The sequence below is a fragment of the Perca flavescens genome, chromosome 9 (assembly GCF_004354835.1).
Source record: "Perca flavescens isolate YP-PL-M2 chromosome 9, PFLA_1.0, whole genome shotgun sequence".
Classification (NCBI taxonomy): Eukaryota; Metazoa; Chordata; class Actinopteri; order Perciformes; family Percidae; genus Perca; species Perca flavescens.
The window spans coordinates 640089-664779 of NC_041339.1; the positions used below are offsets into that span (position 1 = coordinate 640089).

The following is a 24691-nucleotide window of genomic DNA, read 5'->3' on the forward strand; positions in this document are numbered from 1 at the left end:
TCCATCATATTTCAGAATAAAGCAGCCCGAAACAATCTGAGCTCTTGGGATAGTGACGGCAAATGACCGGTGAGCCCTCAGATCCCTGTGATCCAGGGATCAACTTCTCATGAAGCAGATTAAACCTCTGAACTGACACACAAATGAAAGCCAACAACAGGTCACGGCGCCTCCAGGGGGAAAACTTTGATTACTGTACTGTCCTCTTACTGTCACGGTGAGGCAGAGAGAACCTGGGCAGCGCTGAGGGAGGAATGACAAAGACATGGAGACTGACACCCCCCCTCTCCTGCTCTGTGGGGCTTAGAGGAGGAGGATGGCTTCTGTAGAGCAGTGTATGAGTGACCTTAATCATCAGAGGGATATTTGGGTTTTATTCGGCAGCGGCGGTCATCTCTGTGTTTGACTGGCAGGCATAAAAAATGAGAGGGGGGCAAGGTCGGTTTGCAAAAGTGTAATCCATATCATCCCGTTACAGAGGCCGCGCTGCCGTCGGCCCCGGGCCAAACAGCGCCAAACACATTTTTTGATGTTGATAATGATGTTGGATTATGCTGTCATGTGATGTAATTTTGTCCCGCATCAAATTAACAAAAGAGGGATCAAGCAAATTCTTTAAAAGGGACCATTTGTTTTTGCAACCTTCTAGATGCAAACTCGATTTCATGAAATGTTTTTTTTTTTTTAAGCCCAGACAGACTTCATATTTTCTGGCTTGGCCTTTCCCTTGGAAATTTAAGATCAACGATTCACAGCATCCCCCCCCCTCTACAGCATGCCTTGCAGTAAGTCACATCAACACGGTTTGAAGTTGAAAACACTGACCCTGTAGCGACTGTCTGCAGAGGAATTTAACACAAGAAAAAAACTTTTAATTAAAATGTAGCCCTCAGTGAGTGATGCAGCCTGAATTTATAGATTATTAATCTCTATTATCAATCTATCTATCTATCTATCGAGTGTGTAAATGTCACTTGCATTCTTTTCAACACAAATCACAGACCCCCCCCTCCCTCACCCCCCCATAAACAACCTGCTGTATTGCATTGGTGCAGTTTCCTGGAGCGTTTCCAGGTCCTTTGTGTGCATGGTAACCTTTCTGAGGCAGTCGCCTGCAGGTAATTATCACATCAGAAAAGGATAATGCTTGCTTGTCATTTTCACTTACCTGCTATCACATAGATCTGTAATCTAGCTCCACTACCAGCCTTTGTTGTGCCAACATGGAGCTTCTCGGTATCCATGGCGGCTGCTATCAGCTCTAATAAAGGTCACAAGTGCCTAATCTCGGGCTTTGCATTAGATGGAATTGAAGAGAAAATAAACCTGTGAGAGAGACATATACAACGACGATTCAAAGTGACAGCGCTGTCATAGACAGTCTAGGATTGTCTTTCTTCAGCAAACTACATTATAAAGTCTATGAGTGTTCAGAAAGTCAGTAACAGGAATAACGTGTGTTTGAGGCAATCAGGTGCAATCTTTTATAGTGTCAGTATTTTAGCACACTGATGATCTACTGAAAGTTGATACCTGCAAGAACAAATATTCTAAGAAAGATCAAATTCAGTGTTCATGTTTTAAACGGTATGGACTGTATGTGTATGTGTACTGTGTTTTTTTTTTCTATTTTATGAAATTATCCACACAATACAGAATATCCATACACACAGCTGCCAGAAGAAGACAGTGTAGGGAATTTGGTCACAAAATGACACAATATTTCTTCTCTTTTATTTTTTTTTTTTACATAGATTATTGTTGGCTAATATGTTAATACAGTTGATTCTTCCAATAATACACATTTTCTGCCCGAAACTAGCTTATATGTGTCTCCTTGAAGTAATGGCCAAGATATATTTCGTTAACAGTCGAGTAAAAAAAAGCAGAAAGTCATTGGGTAGCTAATACCAAACAATTTTTTTGTACTGATTTGAATTGAAAACGGCCAAGTGACTAATATCATTGTCTAATGGAGTTTTTCCACCACATGGTACCTGCTCGACTCGCCCCGACTCTACTTGCCTTTTTAGGTTTTCCATTATGATAAAAAGCCTTACTTATTACGTACTCCTCGTCATCCCCTATGGGACATGCAAAGAGACCTCTCCATCACATGTATTCCTTGGCAACATGCTGTGAAGCTCCCTTATGACAGGTGCATATTGTCCAGCAGCTCCTCCAACTTTCAGAAACACCAGCTAGCAGGACCGTTTTTAGCTTTTTGAGAGCCAAAAGGACGGCATTGTTGGTGCCAACTTGGCCCTTGTTTGTCGTGTGACTGATTCACCTGTAGTCTCTAATCTTTTCAGATTAATTTAAATAAAAAGGCTGAGGATTGATCATATGATCATTTTCAAAACATTGAAAACTGTTACTGTTATTTCTGTTTCAAAAGGCATCAATAAATAACACATGAGTGTTCATGTGTACAAAAATACATTAGTAGTGAAATAATTGAATGCATAATAATTGTGATAATCGTGAAACCGTGATTATTCTTCAGAATATAATCATACCAACAAAATCTTTAATCGTTGCAGCCCTAGTTATGACATCACAACCGTATGGAAGTCCAGACAGCTCGTTTAAAGGCACGGTTTCTAAATACGGGCTGTGTGCATTTCTCTGTGGATGGAATGTGTTGAAACCTCCACAGTATTACAGCACCTTTTCCTCCTTAAGACTCAAACACGACGTGGACATCTCACTTTTTTACAATATAGGACCTTTGAAATGCTGACACTGCTTGTAAAAGATGTTTAAATGTTTGTCTATAAAATGACGTGTTGTTTATCCAACTGTTGTCTCTCAAAAAAAAGATAATTTACACTCAAAGCCTTTAAAAACAGTGCTTTTGATTTTGTATAGTCTTATCAATTGTTTGCAAATGACGTGATTTTGCATACTTCCTCTGCAATTCTTTTACTGTAGACAGTGTATGAATGATTAATGATGTTTGTTGCTGGGAGGAAACTATCAAATATTGCAGGCTTTCTAACCAAACATGATAAACAAACGGTGACATCTTGTTAGAATACTTTGGAAAAAAACAACTTCTGTTTGTGATGACAATCTTTTAGTAACATCCACTTTCAACATTCATCATCTCTGTCTTTGCAGGTCGAATGTAGCCCTGAGATTTTAGGAAAGTTTCCCTTGTATGTTTGTAGTTTTACAGGTCAGGAATGTCTGCATGGTTTAAGGTCAGAAGATGCTGGTCCATTCTCTGTCTTTCCCTCATATGGGATTTCTGCATCCTGAGCAGAAAAACAAACCTTCAGGAATGTATACACTGAATTCAAAGCCTTAGTTTGGGCTATGAGAAGATGAACCTATTGGGAGTTGTTGTTTGAGCGTGTTGAACAAGTTGTTTTTTGACTTGTCCAGGCTGTGCAACTCTTTCCTCTCCGTCATCTTACAGAATGCATCTACTGTATGTCTAATGAAGCCTGTCTGGGGATCAAAACTCAGATATTAAAAGAGACCTTTTTCAACAGTGTTGCGAGTCTTTGGAAGGCAGATATCACAATGTTTTTGGACCCCGGGACACCGGCCAACCTTTATTGTTGAACCCTGCACTGACTAGAGATAAGTATCTCATGCAACCCCAATTCAAAAAAGCTGAACTATCCCTTTAAATCTCCAAATAGGCTCACACTTAATAGCTCAAACAGGCTAAACACCGCTGCAAGAAAACGCTTCTGACCTCTGCATCCAACCCTTGAGCCTGCTTCCTACAGTAAATACTTCTTCTTAACAGAAAGATCAAACCTTCTGCTTTTTAACCACTTTAGGAGTTGGGTTCATTTAATGGTTTTGGTTCAGGAAAGATCAAAAATGTAATATTTGTTCATATTGTTACTGAAACCATGCTGTCCTGAAGGCTGCATGTATTGATAATATCAACCAGACAAAGCGCTTGAATATTCTATTGTTGCTGAGGAACAGAGGCAGCTGAATCCATTTCCCTCAGAGGTAAGAAAGTTGGTCATGTACATTTAAAAAAAATAAATGCCATGTTCAATGGCACCCAAAAAAAATATTTTTAGGATCCAAAAAACAAAATACTGCTTCAAAGGTGTGGCATGACGCTCACACGTACAGATAATTTCTGCTAAAACCTTTGCTGTAGGCAGAGATTGTCTCTGTCTACCATTTTAATACATATTTACATGCTAAAACACAAGAATTAGAATTCATTAGTGTAATCTGAGGTCTAGATCTAGATTGGGAGTTGTTTGATTAGTAGCTTTGGGACATTGTTTTTGTAGTGAGTCTGCCTCTCTCCTACTTTTGTTTCTCCTTATTTGGCATGACTCTCTGTAATACGGTTGTGCTTGAAGACTAATCTCTGCTATCTCAGCTCTAATTAACAGAGCACACATAGTTCCCACATTTGTGGGGTTTTTTTCCTTTCTTTTTTCTGCAAAGATCTCTGTGTTGTTTTTGTGCAAAGCACCTGGACTTGCCTGCCTACTGACAATGATCATAGTGAGATACCAAACGACATTAACTACAAATTCATGTCAGGATGTGACCTGCGTTATAGATAGATACAGTGGTGTAGTCTAATGTATTTTAGTGGGTATACTTTACTATATAAATATGTGGACCATATTGGACATATCAAAGTGGGGTGTCAGGGTGTCCTCCCACAGGGAAATTTTGAGCATCAAAGACTTCATTTCCTTCATTCTGATACACTTTTATGCACCAATTTACAGTGGAAATACCTTTATTTAGCCTATGCGAAGGAAAACACAGATGACAATTCCAAATATATCAAACATATAAAGGAAAGTATGTTGTTACATGTCATTGCACATTTTTAAGTGGATATATGGAAATCCTGGAGCTTTCTTAGTGGGTAGCCTATACTGCGTTTACCTGCGTATCACATAGACTACACCACTGGATAGATAGATACATAGATGGACTTTATTAATCCTAAATTGGGAAATGACTCTGTTACAAGCAGCAAGTAACAAGGACATACACACATACTCACTCACACACATACAGAAAATACAAGTAAAATATTAGAAATAATAAATAAGCTAAAATAAAATAAGATAGCAAAGATAAAGAATGCCAGAACAACTACTGAAAGAAATATACTTAGAGGGATGAAAAAGAATGTACATGTATATACAAGTGTAGCATAAAATGTACAGCCTATATACATAGTTTTTATAAAACAAAATAAAATATGTATAATATTAAATATGAAGTAACCAGTGTGCATAATTCTTTTAAGTAGAATAAAAGTGCAATTTTGTAATGTATGAGGTAATGAGATAGTTATCTCACACAAAGCTGTGAATTGTTGTACAGTTTGATGGAATGTGGATGTCCCCATCAGCCATCGATTCCTGAAAACTTGGAGAGCTGCATTTAGAAGACAATTGGTTTTTGTTTTTGTTTTTTTCCTATTCAGCATGTAGATGCAAAACACATGCTTTTTACTTAGACGTTTATGAGGAAGTACACATCAACTGTGCAGCTGCTTTGTTATAGTGTTTGAGGTTTACCTACTTCAGAGGAAGTGGTGTGGGGGAGAAGACAGTGTTAACAACCAGCAAATAAAACAGGATATCCGATGTTGGAACAATTGAAACACTAAAATATGACAAACGAGGCTGCTTTCTGTGCTGTGTTGACCGTCTGTAATTTGAAATGAGTTAAGTTAAACACGACAAAGTTAGATAAAGCGTCATCAAATCAAACGTATCTCCAGTGTGAATTATATCTGTTGTGGTGGACCCTGTGAGCATATTTCTTGTCATATGTTTTGGTACAGTGAGGATAAAATTGAAGCCCATCATATCAATGACATGCGTAGCGACGCTGCCTAACTGCCGAACATCAAAGAGCCCTTGATTTCCCCTAACCGAGCATGTTAATTGGTGCTTGATTGATAACTTGAGTTCACAGGCGATGGCATGTGTCGTCTAAAACTTTTTGAAATCAGTGGAAGCAGAAATCACTGGCGGGCCCATTAAAAAAAAAAAAAAAGAAATTGTGCACACTCGCAAATAAGCTGTCACACATTACAAATGAGATTACCTTTTTCAGTGTGCCCTGGAACTTGGAGATGAGGGGATGCACGGGTAAGACACTAAAATAGCTCAAATCTTTTGGTTTTTATCAGTGTGCTCGATCTGCAAGCGTTGTTTATGCTTTCCTCGTGCACGGTGAAAAAAAAAAGTATATTCACAGCTTGGAGCACAATGTAATCAGTTGCAGTGAAGTAAGAATTATCGGTTTAAAGATATGGCTCAGAGTGAATTCTTCTTCTTTTTTTCTTTTTTTTCACATTTGGCCTATGAAAAGAATGACAGAGCTTCCATTTCTTGTGAATATTTTCCATTAAACTAAGTCATAGAAACTAATCAGTAATGATATTCATCCCAGAGATAAAAGCAACAATATCTGAATGTATTTGAATGCACAAATGCATGACACACACGCAATGTCAGCGTTATGAATGACAACACTGTGATACATCCATGACAACAGAATCTGAGGTGAAAGAGCAGTTACCGTATTTGCATGCAATCACGAGTATGCATTCTAACTGTCTACTTTGCATGGCAAAGATCACTGAGGTCAGGTAAAGCCCACATGAAGGAAAAGCTCTGTTGGAGATCTGATAGGGGCGCTTGCATGTATCAAACATCAGAAGCGTTTGCAGCTCTGACAAACGAAAAGCAGCTAAAGAACTCCAAATTCAAGTGAAGCCGAGCAGAAGGAGGGAACTGAGGAACTCAGTTATTATAAACTAGAAGATTCAGGTATTGTTCAAATAAATAGTAACTGAATGTTTAAGATTAAAGATGCTTATCAAAAGACCAAGCTCAATCTTTTAAGATTCAACATTAGTCTGGGGAGTCTGCTCTGTATTTTCTACTGCACAAGAGGCTGGATCAACGGGCATAGTTCAAATGACTCTGTACGCAATTGGATAGTCCTTCAACCAATCAGACCAACGATCCGGGTGACATAGCAGCGACAGCGTAATCAACGTGTTGCTGCGCTTCGGTGGCCGCCATGTTGAATGTAAACAAGAAGCTGCTTGGTCGCTTCTCTATCGTCATCGTGTTAAACCAGCCAGTAGCGTGCCAGGTGGATAAGCCAGTTTGTGATTGGTTCCCGCAAATTTGTAACAGAAGCAGGATAGATAAACGTACAGGTTTCCAGCTTGAGCTAGCCTGGGTAAACCCTGATGAACTTCCGGCAAATTTGAGATTTGCTCTGCAAGTCAGTCTGGCCAAGAACCCATTCAAACCCATTTCCAATGTCCCCAAAATCGAGGCACCAATCACAACCGTTGAGGCGGGCTTTACGCGACGACGATAGCGCAGCGATGGCGAGCAGCTTTTTGTTTAGTATTCAACATGACGGCTACCAAAGCGCAGCGTCACCCGGACCGTTGCTCTGATTGGTTGAAGGACTATCCAATGCTCCCAGAGGCATATGAGCGGCGTCCGTTGGTGACACCCCTTTGGAAATGAACTGTCAATGAAGCTTTCCCAGACCCCCTCTCAGTTACAGCTGAGAAGGGTCTGGTGTCAACCAGGCTAAGCCTGAGCTGCAGGAAGAAATCAAACCCCCGCCAGATCGGGCTGGGTTTTAAAAATAAGTATCATGACAAAGTAAAACCAAATGCTTGATTTTGATTTGTTTGCTGTTGATGTACACTGTTGTTCCACAGGGAAATGCAATGCCGAAGGAAATGGAGGATCTACTCACAATAGTGACGATGTTTCATTTCCCGGATTGTTCAGGTGCCGCTGGAAATGCCACCGGATGTCCCTCACCTTCAGCTTAGTCTCACATTGTCAGACCTCTTCTTCCACAGCGCTGCGGAGGAAGGTCTGGCTAGACCACACAGCATTCCGGGATGGGAGGAAAACGTGCTCTGGTTTATTGGCATTTCTTTAAACCAATTGACGTATTGGGCAGCGCCAAGTGGCAGACGCAGCCACGGTGCCTCTGCAAAATAGTGACGGACATCCGGCCAAAAAGAAGGATATCTGGCAACATTTCCGACGACGCCGGAGCAAACCCGGAAGTGCAACGTCGTGGATATAGACTACCTTCCTCTTTGTTAGCTGAGAAAGCTTTAAAGTTTAATATGAACATCTGACATTGTAAAATTATATATATGACAGAAAATATGGAAAAACATAATAGGTCTCCTTTAATACTGCTTTTAAACTTTGTAAAATACATTTTGCTTTCTCTTCACAAAGTTTATTGCCAGTTGCATTTTAAAGTATTGTCTATATATAGTCAGTTTGATTGACGTCTGGCAGTAAAGATATTGTATCACTTCCTGTCAGTACAAAACACTTAAAAAGTTAATTTCCTGTATACTATAACAACTACTAAACCATAACTATAACTATAACAAAGGGTATATTGGCACAGATGTACGGAAGAGGATTAGGGCCACATGTGAAAAAAAGCATTTAAAGTTCTAAGAAAAAGTCAGAATTCTGACTTTTTTTCTCAGAATTGGGACTTTAAACTCAGAATTGAAATAAATGTTTTCACATGTGGCCCTAATCCTCTTCCATACAGATGAAATGTACGCATGGATGTTTTGTTGTGCGTTTGTGCGATTCTAACATGTAAGCCACTGTTTGAATATATGCCTACTATTGGCTAGTAAGATTTTAATATTAACTATAAACAAAACTAGATTAAAGTGAAAAAATAAATCACACTGCCAAGTTGAAGTGAAGACCCTAACATGCAAGCGCCCACTTTCTCATGGTTCCAGAAGACAGACAGTGCATGTCAGTACACGGTACCGCAGCATGCGACACACAGTGTATGAATTTGAATCTGTTCAAATTACAGCATGTGTCAATTCACACTTCACTGGATGAGTGATCTGTTAGTACTGAAACACCTACTGCGCTGCTTCCAGCCAGCACCTCACAATGTCAAAGCCCTTTGTCCAATTATCATGTGTTGGTTCAGCTGATACCTTGAAAAAAATCACTCACACTCGCAAGTCAAACAAACACAGCATAACAGACAGCATTTACTGTAGCAATAATAGTCCTTATCTGCATTAAGTCTTAGTAGTTTAGAGCAGGGGTGTCAGACTGGGGGTGGAAAGGGGACTGAGTACCCAGGGCCCTCATGTGAGGGGGACCCAAAAAGATGCTAGAATGAATAGCTGTGGATGTGGGGAGGTGCCCATAGAGAATGCCTTCCTAATGTTGTGCTACGCCCCTGGTTCAGAGTGATACAGCATAAACACCTACAGTATAACATAAATTGCAGTGCAGTATGTGACACAACCCTTGAAGTGTTTGATACAATCTGAGAAGTGTTGATTAAGTTCTGTGGTCACTTGTTGGTCCATATTTTGATGTGAAGTTGTAATAGGCCTACATAAGGTGTTTCTGTTTTAATTGTTAAAGTTGTCCATTTCTGTACATTATTTTACTCATCAGGTAGACAAAGCTTGTACTGTAAACTATTGCATGGCTATTTAATTGGATTGCATTTAGCAGGTGTGCATAATTGTATATAACTATATATAATGTTATTGGTATGCTTCAATTAATGACACAATTAGTTATCAACATCTGTCATATTTATTCTGCTCTTATAAGGTAACTGCTAATACACTGCACACATTTATATTTATATTTATATTACTACAAACCAACTGTATACTACTGTCTACACTGCACTAGATTTCTTGTCCTGTCTATGCACCACCTATCTATGCTTTTTTGCATTTCTGGTTGGACACAAACTGCATTTCGTTGTCTTTGTACTTGTACTTTGCACAATGACAATAAAATTGAATCTAATCTAATCTAATTCGGACACAGAGTCCTAGGGTTTAGTTTAGAATAAAAAGGGGAAACTGCAGTCCGATAAACATTTTACTATGCATTTGTTCCTTGTTTTACGGTACCACCGCTGGCCTGCTGCCTTACATGGGCAAACCTCTCAGCTCTCTCTGAGACGGCTGGAATTTCAGAGCGTGACGTCACTGCCTACAACTCTCCCACAATTTGGATCAAGAAGTTTCACTTTTTGGTGGGATTTGAAACCCCTGTTATATTTCCTAGAAAGCGAGGTAAGCAAAACGACCGAGCACTCTTCAGCGCTTTTAACATATCTGCGACTATCGGCTGTGTTTAAACTAGTGTGATTTAATGTATGACTGATAATAACCCAGTGTTTGTTCGGCCTTGTTAGCCTATATTATGAATTTTACTGTAGCTCGGACTGAGTTCACAATGAGGGCGTGGACTCACACGATAGCCTTGGCTGGTACTAATGTTACATGAGGATACTAACGAAGCTAACTTGTCGGTTGCTAGTGCTGAGCTAGGCTCAGTCATGCGTTGCGGATAGAAGACATTGTGAACGTCAAGTTTTGCCAAAAGGGACCCTGGGCGTCTCTGGGGTTGTGCTGCTGAGCAATGCGGAAGACCGACTGTCACCAGAGAAACATGAGAGCCCCCCTCAGCAGAGAAATATGTCGCAGAATTTCACTTTACCACACTCCTACGTGTCAGCTTTGTGAGTGTTTGCTAGTTTTAATAAAATAACATTGACGTTACCCCCGTACTCTATGAACTGACTTGGTAACGACAGCATAGATTCGCCACGTTGTTTTGTTAGGTCTTTATCATTAACTTGAAGGAAACTGTGGTTGCTGGTCAATTGTTGTGATTTCTGTATCCATTTAACTTTATTTTTACATACATATTAGGTTTCTTGAGGCCCGTAAGGAGTGGACCAACGTTTAAGTGCAGGCCTACATTATACTTTAAACCCTGGTTTGGATGAAAAGACATCACTGCCTTGATTTATGACATAAAAAAATGGCCACACCTGGCTCCACCTAAAGTCTTGTGTACTGTAACAAGTCAGTATAGACCCATGTCAGGTAACCTTACTGTATCTTATCCACTTTAGTATGCAACAAGAAGTTACAGTTCTGAATGAAGTGACTTTCTTCCACCTTGTGACAAGTGAGATACGGTTATCCACTTTGAATCAATGTCTCACAACTTTGTGTCTGAGCTATTGTCTGCCCTGCTGATTACATTCTCTGCGTTAACTATAATTCTTTTCAAAGGACAAATCAATCAAACCAAACAAATCCCATTCATTTCTAGGTATGCTGGAGTATTGCAACCTTGTTTATTAGTATCAAATGTCACTCCATGCATCACATGTATTGTAAAGTTTTGTATGCATGCGTGTACGTCTTGCTTCATGCCTCAAGATTTCCTCTAAAGCTTTAACATGGGTCATAGTCACACAAAGATTACATACCAAATACCTCCCTAGCTTTAACATTGTCCACTGTATTCATCTCTTGTGAAAAGAAAAAAGAACCTTGGTCCAGACTATAGATATTGTTGTGCCATAAAATGTCATTAACGTAAAAAAAAAAAGAAAACAAGTCCCACTTTCTTCTTTTGAAAGACTCAATTCAAACTTTGACTTAGATGTTGAATTTCAAATCAATAACACCAAGGTCCCCCGAGAGTGCTGTCATCAAACCGAATACATTGGCGTTGCTCCGACACATTTTTGACTCAGGCGACATTAAACGGAACTGTCTTTAAAATCTGGTTTGAAAGGACTCGTTTGACAGCGTTGATGATGTTAAAGTTAAGAGATGAGTGCCTCAACTGCCTTTGAGCCAGGGCCCCCCTGGTAGGTTTAGTCAAGTCATTCTACTGTTTGTGTTATTTTAATGAGGATGTCCTTTTCTGGAAGGAACAGCAGTGGTTTTGCAGACTCAAAATGAACAGCTTTAGGCCAGGACGGTGGGCTTTTAGAAAGTGTCACCTTTTGTGACCAGAAGCTAGGGTACATCTCTGTAATCGGTGGTAAGTGTGGTCTAACCAGTACCAAAACTGATGACAAGATGCATTGTGGTTTTTGTGTTTCTTGTATTACTTTTAATCTGCAGATACCTGGCAATATTTGCCCTAGGGTCATTAAACAACACTTGCTGCTGTTCTGAAGCTATTTACAGAATCCTCAAAAGACCTTTCTAATCATCTGGATGAAAAACATATTATCTACTCCATGATAAAAACGATTTTGAACATGTTTCCCAAGTTGCAACTCTTTTTTCCTAATCCAAACAAAGATCGTAGCCGGAAAGGACATATCTCCTTGCACACTTTATAGAACTTGAATGAAAAAAAACCAAACGCATATACTATATTCATGCTTCTTTCCAATATTCAATATTTTCCTACAAAGTAATGTATTAATATTTTGCTTGAACAAGGCCATATGTCATTTCCAACCACCTAGCTTAGGAAATGTAGTCGCCACTTGAGAAACTAGCTGAAAATCAATTTTATTGTGCAACAAACAGAATATATTTTAATCCAGATAGTTAGAAGACATTTTAAAGAATGTGGAACTTTCTCCAGAACAGCGGTAAGCATTTTTTAACAACCTTTTGGGTTTTTCAAAGATTGCAGGGTATTTATTTTTCAGACAATTGGATGCTTATGTATGTGACTTGAATGTATTGGTAACATGAGAAGCACAAAACCAGGGCTAGGTATCAACGACGTTCCACTTCCGGGGTTGCTCTGTTGCCGCCGGAAACTTTGCCGTATGTCCCTCTTTTCGGCCGGATGTCCGTCCTCTTTCTTTGTGTTGGCGTTCTAACCTCCGGTGGATTTGTGAGGACTATGGTTAACTGCTCCTCAGATCTCTGCAGGGTAAATCCAGACAGCTAGCTAGACTATCTATCCAATCAGAGTTTTCTGTTGCACGACTAAAACCACTTTTGAACGTACACATGTTCCACCAAAACCAGTTCCTTCCGGAGACTGTTTAGCAGAGGCACCGTGGGTCCGTCTGGAGCTTAGCACCGCACAAGACGATTGTGATTGGTTTAAAGAAATGTCGATAAACCAGAGCATGTTTTTCTCCCATCCTGGAATGCTGTGTGGACTAGTCAGACCCTCCTCCGCAGCACTGTGGAGGAAGGTTTATCAATGCCAGACTAGGTACCACCATAGCCTCATGTTGTGCTGATGACTTAGGGACTCCTTACCTGAACAATACATGTGTGTTTCTCAGACAGTCACTTATCCCTCCATTGGCAGTACAGAAGCCTTTAATGCGAGTGCAAAATGTAGGGTTAGTGATTGACCTAAGACTCTTAGGTCTTTGGCAGACTCGGTGCAATTCATGTGTTAAAGTGCAACATTGTTGCCTTTTTTTGTTATTTAGTTCAGTTTGCGTTCAGACTGCACTTTTTAAACGCACCAAATTTTGTAATCAAATGTCATACGGAACATGTTCCTCTTTGGCTAGTTAACTTATGTTCTAGTTTCCCTCATTCATGTGTTGAGTGCCACCTCAAGGAGCCATGAAGTAGCGACGCTGGGAGCAGGGAAATCTATTTAGAGCGCCTTATTTTATTAATTTAAATATCCATATTTGGTGCCAGTATATCGATTATCGTATGACATGACGGACAACAATATGTTGCTCTATTGATATTTTGTCCCACCCCTAGAAACAATGAGGTTTTATTATTTTATAGTGTTAAAAAGCTTACCTTAACCTAAATAGGCATAGACCACAGAAAAAGATTACATAATTTACATATACATTACATACATTATTTTGAACAGATAATGACACCAGACTTTTTAGACAACATACAGGGCATTGCATGGACCTGTGTGAAATGTCTGCTGTGCTCTCCGGTAGGGGTGACATGTAATAGGCTGGTTTGCATGACAATACTGTTGTCTGATGGATTACAAAAAAAAGTCCTGCGGGACAATTCATTGTCACATAACCTGAATTACTCCTGTATCTAAAACTTAAGTGAAGACGTTTTTACTGTCCCAAGAAAGCTTCATGTCTTGTTGCTAGTGTAAGGTCAACAACAAAACGATAAGTGTCTGACAATGCATGTCATAATTATGTACCTAACAAACTGACATAATTATCAGACACAAACTCAATCAAGTATATGATCTATTCTAAGTCAGACACCACACTAAACCACTACTAGCAGCATGGTGGCCCAATGGTTAGCACTGTGGCCTCACAGCAAGAAGGTTCTGTGTTCGGGGCCTTTCTGTGTGGAGTTTGCATGTTCTCCTCATGTTTGCGTGGGTTTCCTCCGGGTGCTCCGGTTTCCCCCACCATCAAAAAACATGTACTAGGTTCTCCAGTCAGTACCCTTGATCAAGGCACTGGCTCAGATCTGGAGTTGGTCCCCGGGCGCTGTCATTGGCTGCCCACTGCTCCCTTGAGGGATGGGTTAAATGCAGAGAATGAATTTCGCTACATGTACGTGTATGTGACAAATAAAGTTACTTACCTTACCTAAACTAAACCACACTGAAACTGCTGGTCAATTAAATGATTATCAATCAACAAGTAATTGGTTAATTGTTTAAGTAATTCATCAGTAAAAATACAATGTGCACGTTACAGCTTCTCAAATGTGAGGATTTGCCTGGTCTGTGTGACAAAATAAGCAATGAAGACATCATGTTGGGCTCTTTGAACTTGTGACAGGCATTATTCAAAATGTTTTGGCATGTATGAGTAATTAAAAGCATTAATAGATCTATCGCTAGTTAAAGCGGCAGCCCTCAACTGCAAAGATAAGCCTTGTGTATTCAATCCATGAGAGAGAAAAGAAATGCTAATTATTTGTTTTTTCCCCCCGCAAACTATGAGCCTGAGCACCAGTGGTACGTGATAATGCCTAAATGATGAAAAGAAAGAAATGAAATGTAATATTTTTGCATTAAAGACACACACACACACACACACAAAGATTTTTACTTCCAGAACCACACTGTTGAGTCCATAGAGTTGGGTGACATCACGTAGGTCCCAGCATTGCTTCCCCCAACTTCGACCTGACTAATCAGCCAGGATTATTGACAACACGTGTGGGTGGGCTTTGCCTCCAACTTAAACAGATTAAAGTAATTGTTGAACATTTAAATATATCCTAAGTGAATAACATATTACTATGAAAAAATATTGGATTAGCCTCTTCACTAAATAATTGTTACACTGTGATGACATATTCTCTCTAGTGCCACTTGTCCGCATTGTTTTACCTGAAATGTATCTCTGCATTGAAATATTACTGCCAACAGGCTGTGACAGGTGCCTGGTGAGAATTGACAGACTAAAATTGAAATGGACAACAATCAGGTTCATGCAGGACATATAGGAGCCTGCCTATGGCTTATCTTTCTCTTTATCACTGATGAACGACACACTCATGGAAAAAAAGATCTGTGAGTTGACAGGACCCACCTACCATGTTGGCGTGGCCCTGCACAATAACCGTTATGTAATCCTTGAGTAACACAGAGTTGTCTCTATTTCTCTATCTCAACAGATTTCCACATACAGTAAAGGGCATCGCTTCAACAACCTTCCAGGAATCTGTACATCCAGAGAGGAGAAAAGGTAAGATAGCTTTTACTCATTTGTACATTTTTATAACCTATACTGTGTTGGTCATGTTGTTGTCCTGCTTTTGTGGTACTGGAACTTGTGTTTGGAAGGTCATGTTGAGGTTCAAGCGAAGAAATATGAACATAGTTTAGCAACTCAGTCACTCTCAAAAACTACACTCAACACTACGTGGTAAACACAAAAAAGCTAAATATGCTTGTTGTCCCCAGTGCAAATACTATTAGTTAGAGGTGTGACGAGATCTGTCCCAAGATTAAAATGCGCATGCCAGTAAGCATGATCGGCCCACGTACAGTGAAGGCAATGGGCCTCATTCACCAATATCTTCCTAAGTTTGTTCTTAAATTTGTTCTTAAGAAAAGGTCTACGTCTGATTCATGACATGTTCTTAAACAGGAGAGTTGTTTGCAGGTGTGTTGTTAGAATGATGAATCCCAATGTCTTCGTAAATGTAAAGCTCGTGCCCGTGGCTCCTATTTAGCATAGGTAAACGCCCCGTTAATTCCCATAAATGGGCATGAGATGGCAGGGCCGTGTGCACACTTAGAGAAATGTCCAAAAGACGTGGTAAAGACGGTGGAGGCCTCGACTCCAAAAGAAAGAAAAACTTTAGTAATTCTGAAGTGGAGGTACTAATGAAAGAAGTTAGTGTAAAACGAGACATCATATTTAATATTTAGTAGAGTCAGCAGTGGATACAAAGCAGCAAATCAAACCGATGCGTGGAATGCAGTTACTGATGCAGAGAACGCTGTATCTGGAGAAGGGCGCAGAACTGATGAAGTATATAGGCTTAGCACAATTCATACACAATGGCAATGCAAAGTGCTTTACAAAGGAGCAGAAGTGAAAGTGTTGTGTGTATTTATTAAAACCAACATTTAATTACATTTAAAATAATGAAAATAATTACTTACAAAATTATAAAGGAGAGAAATATTTCATTTTAAATTAGAAAAGAGGAAAACGGTATAACTACTTATTTTGCGCAAACATGTCAGCTCTCAATAGTGTGTAAGAGTGCTCTTGAGTGAGTGTAGATTCTGTTCTTACCTAAGAACAAATCCCAAATAAGAAAACATTGGTGAATGCCAGAATCTTCATAAAAACTGCGTAAGTGGGGTTTAAGAACAAATTTGTTCTTAAGAATGTTTGGTGAATGAGTCTGTGTTACTTTATTTGACAGAAATCTATGCATTTTCGTGTTATTTCTGACAATTTGATAAACTAAAATGTAAATAAAATTGTAACATTCAAGTTTATGGTCCGCTTAATCAACGGTTGTTTGGTAAATTGCTCTTAAACACTTAGAGAGGATTTGAATTGCTATTTTTATTTTCAAATTTTGTCATTTTGGCGCTGGTTATTTTCCTTTGGGGTTGGCTAAAACCTCTTTGGGGGGCGCCAAAAATTCCTGTATGCAGGAAAAACCCTGAATATGGTTTAGGTCATTGTCAGAATGACAATTCAAGTCTTATTTGATGTCATTATGAAGGCTCCTCTGTCTGCATTGACAGTGCAGACGCATTGTCATGTAACCCTGTTTGGCCGTCTCTTCTAATACACTTCCAAACATGCCACGATTATGTCTTTTAGAGTTTGACTTTAATTAAAATACCATTCCAAAAAAATGGCAGCACCTCACTCTACTCCTGCAGATCACCTCCATCACAACAGGCTTTTCTCATCTTTTCTCAAGTGCCAGACAACTTATGAACATGTAAGAATTTCAGTCCTCTGATTGGAGTCTTTTCCTTTGGTATTTGGATGAAGTAGGTTGTGCAGTTTGAGGAAAACGAGCACTCTCAAGCCAAGTTGCTCTTCAACACCGTTACATGCTAGGCAGGGAGGTGTAACGTTCTCTCTTAGCAGCTGTTAATGTTACCGTGATCCCGCTGACCCACAGCACTCATGGGGAGTAATCAGCCTTTTAATTATACCTTCTTAATCACTTGAACACAATCCATGTGACCGCTTTTCTCAGTAAATGGGCTGCCTTTACCTTCTAATCTGGCCCTGGTCGCCTGATTAACAAAAAAATAAATTATGTCTATTTCTCCTTGCATTTTTTGCAATTTTATTGAGATTCCCTTTTACGGTTTTAAGCTAACTGATCTTCTCTTCTCTACATTTTGCCTATCTTCCATTTAAAAGTGGAGCTTGTAGGGCAGGCTCACAATGTTACCCATCTTAGGTCAGACCGAACCCAAACCGATTGTGAAAAGTTCTCTACAATCATCTTTATTATTCCTAGTGAAAGGTATGCACCACAGAACTGGCTCTGCTGAGTGACTCTGGCTCACAGAGTATGGCATTCCAAGTTAAAAGCAAACCAAACTGATATTGCCCTCAATACTGTCTTCATATTTTCTCCATATTTGGAAATGTTTACCTCCTCATGATGGTTGACAGAGGTTGGAAGAGGGGATGTGAGTCATTTCAGCTGCATAAGGCTTTCTAGGGGTGAGAGGAGCCTTCCAAGGGACTGCCATTTAGTGAAGCTAGCAGTTTTCTGTGCTTCAAAGATCTAGAGAGAAACTGTGAGTATCATTCTATGCTTAATTTGTCTTTTAATATTTTAGTTCTATGGTAGCATTTATATGTACAGTGAGAGAATGCAGTTATTTGTTGTCAAAATAGCCATTCATTATAATATATATATATATATATATATATTTTTGCATTGTCCAAAACCGTGTATAGGCTGCTTGTGGGGAATTTGTGCCACTGTTTGTCACTGCTTGATTGAAAGTTTGAGAGGTTTAAAGTAGATGCCATTGCTATTTCCTTGCATCAGACACAATACAGACACACAATGTTCCTGTGCATCTCTGCAAGTATATGGAAAAGACAGGAACTTGGTATTGACTGTTCCCCAGCTCACCAGATATTTTGAGAAAGGTTTTTTAAAAGTTTGGACCAACTCAGCACTGCAGTGAGAACATTTCTGACTGCGGGACTGACCTTGTATAGAAATGTCTGTCAGTAATTCAGTAATATGAGGAGGTCAGAGATGAAGGTGAAAAGTGCACACATCTGTTGTATCTGGCCGAATTGAATAGACATTGTTGGAGAGAAATTGTTAAATAGCGCAATATGTTTTCCTGCAGAGAGTGTGTGTGTGTGTGTGTGTGTGTGTGTGTGTGTGTGTGTGTGTGTGTGTGTGTGTGTGTGTGTGTGTGTGTGTGTGTGTGTGTGTGTGTGTGTGTGTGTGTGTGTGTGTGTGTGTGCATGAGTATGTGTGCATGAGTATGTGTGCATGAGTGCATGAGTGTGAGAGAGTTGGGGGGCAGCTCAGGTCATTGAAGATATCTGGTTTTGCAAACATCCACTCAAACTGATATCTACACCTTAACAAGTCTGACCTTCCTCCTGGCTCTTACTTTTCACACTTCAAACATTTAGTGGCAGGTGCCTGGCAGTAGTAGTAGAGGAAAGAGCTAAATGATTTTACTTTGCTTTAAGGCCTGATGCTTTTCCCTTACAATTTTCATAGTACTGAACTAAAACTTCAAAATGCTTTGCTATTTGCATGCATTTCTTTATGTGTTGCCTTTCTGGAAATACAGATCTCCAGTGCAGTCTACTAAAGACAACACACACTTCAAACATGCAACCATAGCATGTCTTTTTGTAAATATATTTATGCTTACTCCGCAATGACTGATGAACATGTTGAAGTTCTTAATGACCAAATTATTTTGAACTGTTGTAGACAGGTAGTCATTTGTGGATTCAAATGTAAAATGTCTCGACCACTATTGGATGGATCGCCATGAATTTGGTACAGACATTCATGTCCCCCTTCACTTTCCATCTAGCGCCATCATCAGATCAACATTTCAGTATGTCCAATACTTTGGTTTATGACTAAATACCACAAAACTAACAACATTCACAGCAGTCTTAGCTGTAGTTTGTGTTTAATGCTAATTAGCAAATATTAGCATTAGCTAACATGCTAAACTGAGATGGTGAACATAGCAAACATATCTGCTAAACAGCAGTTCATCAACGATTGTAGTTCAATACCAGTTTATTTATTACCACAGTATCAGGAATGTTGCAGTGAGCCGTTTCTTAACAAATATACTATCAACAACGGTGTTTTGAGATTGAGAGCTCAGTGGCTCTACTAGTTTAATAAGCAGAGACAGATGCTGATCATTGGTTACATCAGTCTCTGGGGAAACTTCAAATGACTTAATCTGGTCTCCCTCTTCTTTGTGCTTGTCCTTAATTTCAAGATGTTGGCATTCCCAGATTGGGAGAGATTGTATGTTTTCAAGACGATTCCTCCAAATAGATCTCGTCAAAAAATTACGGCATGATTAACAAGAGCAATTACACTGAGGATACAACTGAGCTGAGAATCAAGCTAAAGTGGAGGAGATTATCTTTCTTATTAAGGAGAATCACTTTAAGGCTTTGATTACTTTCTGTTTTTATCTTTAACTCTTGATTACTCTATAACTAATGATGCCTTCTAAACAGCATTTTCTTCTGCACCCATTAAGAGTTTTAGAGTGCAGATTGAACACTGACATGGTATGTGAACCTTTTTTAGAACTAGATTGAAGGGACAAATAATGATTATATATTATGATTTTGTGCTTTTTACTACTATGAGTCGTCAAGGACAGACTCCCTGTCAGTGTGCAGTGTTCAGAATTAAAATATATTGTGTTTAATGGGAAAAAAAAAAGTTGTTTTTTACCCAGACATTTCAAAATAATACATGTTAAAGCTGTAATTGCAATACCGTGAAACCGTGATATTTTTGCTGAAGGTTATCATACTGTCAGAATCTCAAACCGGCCCGTGCCTAGTTCCCACATCCTGTCGACGAATTTATATGTCCTGGTTTACTATGAAATAAAAAAAAAATGTCTTTCAGAGTTTCATAGCCCCTGTATGGGCATTAAACGTCTGCATTAAGGTGCATTCAAATTAGTTTCCCTCAAATATAGTCAATGATGGACTTATTAACTCAAAGTATTTCAGCTTTTTATCACAAATCAATTTGAAAACCCTTTAACAACAAAATGAGGTGAGCTTTGTTCAGCCGAAGCTGCTTCCACCCTATTAAAAAACCACGATGATATTGCCAGCCATATTACATGTTAAACTTGTGTACATGGCCTCATTTCTAATTACTAGGAAAAGCCAAGTCAGCAATGACTATTTCCAGTGTAACAGATGAAGTCAGGAAGCTCCTAAATGTAGAGACTTGGTGATCTTAGAGTATCTACAGTATTTGTATGAAGAGCAGGCAAGCTGGAAGGAAAAGCTCTGTCTCCAAAGTAGGGATAATCTTCTGAAACGTTTGGGGTATTTTTAATTTTTTTGCTTTAGTAGCCTAGATAGCTGCATTGAATCAATTGACAAATACAGATTCCATTTTTTCTTTCTCCCCTTACAACTCTCTCAAAATTCCCATCTCCAGTCCAAATATTGATATAAGTAATACCTAATATTTTCTCATTGTCTGGGACATCAGATGGTGCTGGCTCAGGAGCAGGGACTTTTGGGGAGGCATAAACCACGGCCAAGAAACAAAACTAGAAATTTCCCGAGTGCTTGAAAAAGACACTGGGGTCCCAAAAAAATGTCCTGTTGTTGAACATTTTACTTTGCGTTAAGTTGGATTACACCCTTAGGTGTTCATGGCACTTCTGACGCACCATCATGTTTTACATTCTGGTTGTTGAAACATCAACCATTCCCAGGAAAGAACAGTAATCTTTAACATTGTCATAGTGACAGTGGAGTGATCGTGTGCCAAAAGTGATATTTTCTCTGTGCCACTAACTGAATAATCTCAGATTAGGCAGAAATTCGAGGCTAATTGGACCCTTTACATGATGTGACTGATACACTTACTTGGCATGCAGTGACAGATGTGAGCATCTAAAGATGGTCAAATTTCTGGCAAAACACAGAGCCATTATTTATGTGCCCAAACATCTACACTGCAAACCACATAAATCAGATATGAATGGGGAAAGGATGAATGATGTCAGTGGACATGGTTAGTGTTACAGTTTAAACATTGTTTTACTTTTAAATGTAGTGAAACACATTAATGAACGTGTAAATATTGTCAACATTGGAAATTTCAAAGCTTCTTTAATTGAATTTAAACTAAATCTTCCCATATCTCTTGGACCAGAGCTGGTAGATATGAGACTCATTTGTATTCTCTTGAAAGTAGCCGTTAGTCTTTAGTAGGGCTGTCCCAAACGATTATTTTCCCATTGCTCAATTATTAACAATTTACACAAAACAAATTTCAATAAGGTTCAAATCTCTATTTATTAAAATTGTTTAACACTGCACTGTTCAAGTAAAATTAATTTTTAGTGCAACCTGAAGCCAGATGTAAGCTATCAATCCAACCAGTAGTTCCGCAAGTTTTATTTATTTTATTTAGTGACTCGTCGACGCAAATTATTTGTATTGACGCATTTATGTAATCGATGACATCGACGAATTGTCCCAGCCCTAGTCTTTAAAAGTCTCCACGATGCATAGCAAGTGTTCACAAAGCACTCTTGACATAAAATTGAGACTGTAAATGAGCTATAATGGAATATCCGACATTACCAAAGAAGTGTTGGGGGTTAAAAATAAAAGCTGGCATGCCTTCTGGAGTAATTTTTTAACCATTTTGAAGTTAGCTCTTAACCTTGGCAGCGATTTCTCTAGATCTTGATTAAGGGAAGGTAGACTTGGCATGCTCCAGTCCTGACAGATAACAACTGTTGGAAGTGGTTGGTAAAACCTGATTTTAGTGTCAAGGTTTCAGTTTTGGAGAAGCTAATAACGTAGGATTTTAGAGTTTTGTGCTAGTGTTTGAGATGTTACAGCAGTGCTTAATTGAGCAGGAAGAGTTCTGATTTTGTGCTACATCAGGCACAACACCTGTTGTTCTGCCACAATCCTATTGTGTCATTGAAGCTGGGAGTCGCTGGTGTCAGTAGCAGACATTTTACCCTATCACTCTTTGAAAGAGCCATGTTAACAGAGCTGCATTAATCAGTCTACTGGCACACACTGTACATGTGCATATTTCATGTGGCTCATTGGAAGAAATAATTGCAAACAAGTCCCCAGTGGTCCAGCAACGCAATTACCTACTGACCCAAATCATCCTCTTGGCTTGAAGTCACTGTCTCTGGCAGTGTTACACCTGGGACTGAGTCTTCACTTAACCTCACACTCACCCCTCCATGCATCCGAAGATCAGGGCAGTCTATGATTGTGTGTAATGTTAGGGGATTAAATATATCCAATTAACTTCTGATTTTTACCTCCTGATTTGGTGTTGATCCATGTTGGTGTAGAATCCTCTTTTCAGGAATAGATGTACTTGGAATTTAGGCCATATCTGTTAAAAATGAGGCTTTCCTCCCCTGGACTGTTAATTTAAAGTAAGGAAAGCTCTGTCTACTAAAAAGCATGAATTGTTAGGTTCAGCAGGGAGGAGTAGGGAATGGTGGACCCAAAATGCAGAGGCAGGCAGGCAAGCAGGAGAACGTAGAGGTGGAAGGTTTATTAGTCCATAAAAAACAAAGCGCAAACAACAAAGGGAGTCCTGAAAGCAGCAGGCAAAAAACCAATCAGAGTGTAGAAAACAAAAGCAGGGAATCCAAAAAACAAGAGCAGAAAACAAACCAGCGACTACAGAACAAAAGAAATCCAGGGAGCAAAAAACCAGACACGAGCAAACACTGGGAGACACAACAGGCACACACAAACACACAAAATGATCTGACACTGGACAAGGAGAACACAAAGACTAAATACCGAGGGTAACGAGAAAACAAGCAACAGGTGACACTAAGGCTGGGAAACAGGTGAACCACTTTAGGGAAATCACAGAGGAGGGAAAAACACCGGAAGTAAATCAGACAAGACAAGACAGAAAACCAGACCGTCAAAATAAAACAGGAAACCGAACATACAGACACAAGGCAAAACAAGACAGGGACTACAGCTAGGTGAGACAAGGGAGGAAACACTGGTTACAACAGAAAACAGAACAAATACACAACATAAACAGGAAACAAGAACAGAACCTCAAAACCAACAGAACTCAAACCCCAAAACCATGACATGAATAAACCCTTCAAGTCTGTTGCTTTGATACTTAAGAGATTTTAGGTTCTTAGTGCTTAGTCAAAACATGTACTGGTGGGCTTCCACACCTGAAAGATAAATATACGTTACGTGTTTTGTTGTCCCCAACATAAGATGGTTATTAGAATTGAAGCAATTTGTCAATGAATAAATTAATAGATCAACAGAAAATTTCTCGGCACCAATTTTGATATTTGATTAATCATTTAAATACATTTTCAAGCTAAATGCCACAAGGTCTCTAGTTCGATCTTTTCAAATGTGTCGATTAACACGTTCTCCTTTGTCTTGAATGTCTTTGGGTTTTGAACTGTTGGTGGGTCAAAACAAGCAATTTGAATATGTCACCTTGACAATTCATGTTAAAATTAACGCCTTTTTTTCCCCTAACATTGAAAGAGTTCTCCACCGATCTAGCATCGCACTCCTATAACAATAACCGCATCAAAATCGATGTAGCACAACCAGAGATATCGTCTTTTCTTCCACAAATTATTTTTCCTTGTGAAAACCTTGCACATACATTACCCGGAATGCACCTCGAACGTTGACAGTTCAGTCAGAGATTTGGGTGTGTTATGCTAGTAGCAGCTAATGTAGCTTTGAGACATTAGCCTCAAGCAGAGATGAGGGGTGGGCTACAGATGTCTGGTAAGATCACTTCTTGTTTTCATTTCAAACTTGTAGTCTTAAGCCTCAACCGATGCTGACTCAAGGGACATCACTTCAGGTATTTACAGACTTCACACAAAGCTCCCTCTGAACCCAATGTGCTTTATACAACTTGTTTTCTCATATGTAGTAGTACTCCCCAACACCTATAAACACACTTTGATGTGAAAAAAATGGCCCTTTTACCAAGTGTTTTATTTGCCTAACCTAACCACACCTTAACAATATTTTATTTGCCATAACCAACCAGACTGTAGCCACCGTGCACAGATTTTGTAGAAAGGGAGATTTGTTTTCTTGTTTTTTTAAACGTAAGCATTGGATTGATGACAGGTGATGTTTGTTGTGGAAGAGCCATCTCGTAAATTCTTTCTATTTCATGTTA

At 39.3% G+C, this 24691-nt stretch overlaps 1 protein-coding gene across 3 annotated transcripts in view; it reads left to right on the top strand.

Annotated features, from left to right (window-relative positions):
- The first annotated feature begins 9970 nt into the window (after positions 1–9970).
- The window catches only part of lpp (LIM domain containing preferred translocation partner in lipoma), a 178549-nt gene continuing 163828 nt past the window's right edge, over positions 9971–24691 (top strand). Inside the window, exons 1-2 of one of the 3 annotated variants that reach the window (XM_028587317.1) lie at positions 9971–10114; positions 15413–15483. The gene's annotated coding sequence lies outside the window, so the exon portion shown is untranslated. Of the gene's footprint in view, positions 10115–10183; positions 10564–15412; positions 15484–17955; positions 18033–24691 lie in introns of those variants that run through there. The other 2 variants (XM_028587318.1, XM_028587319.1) reach the window with 2 other exon arrangements.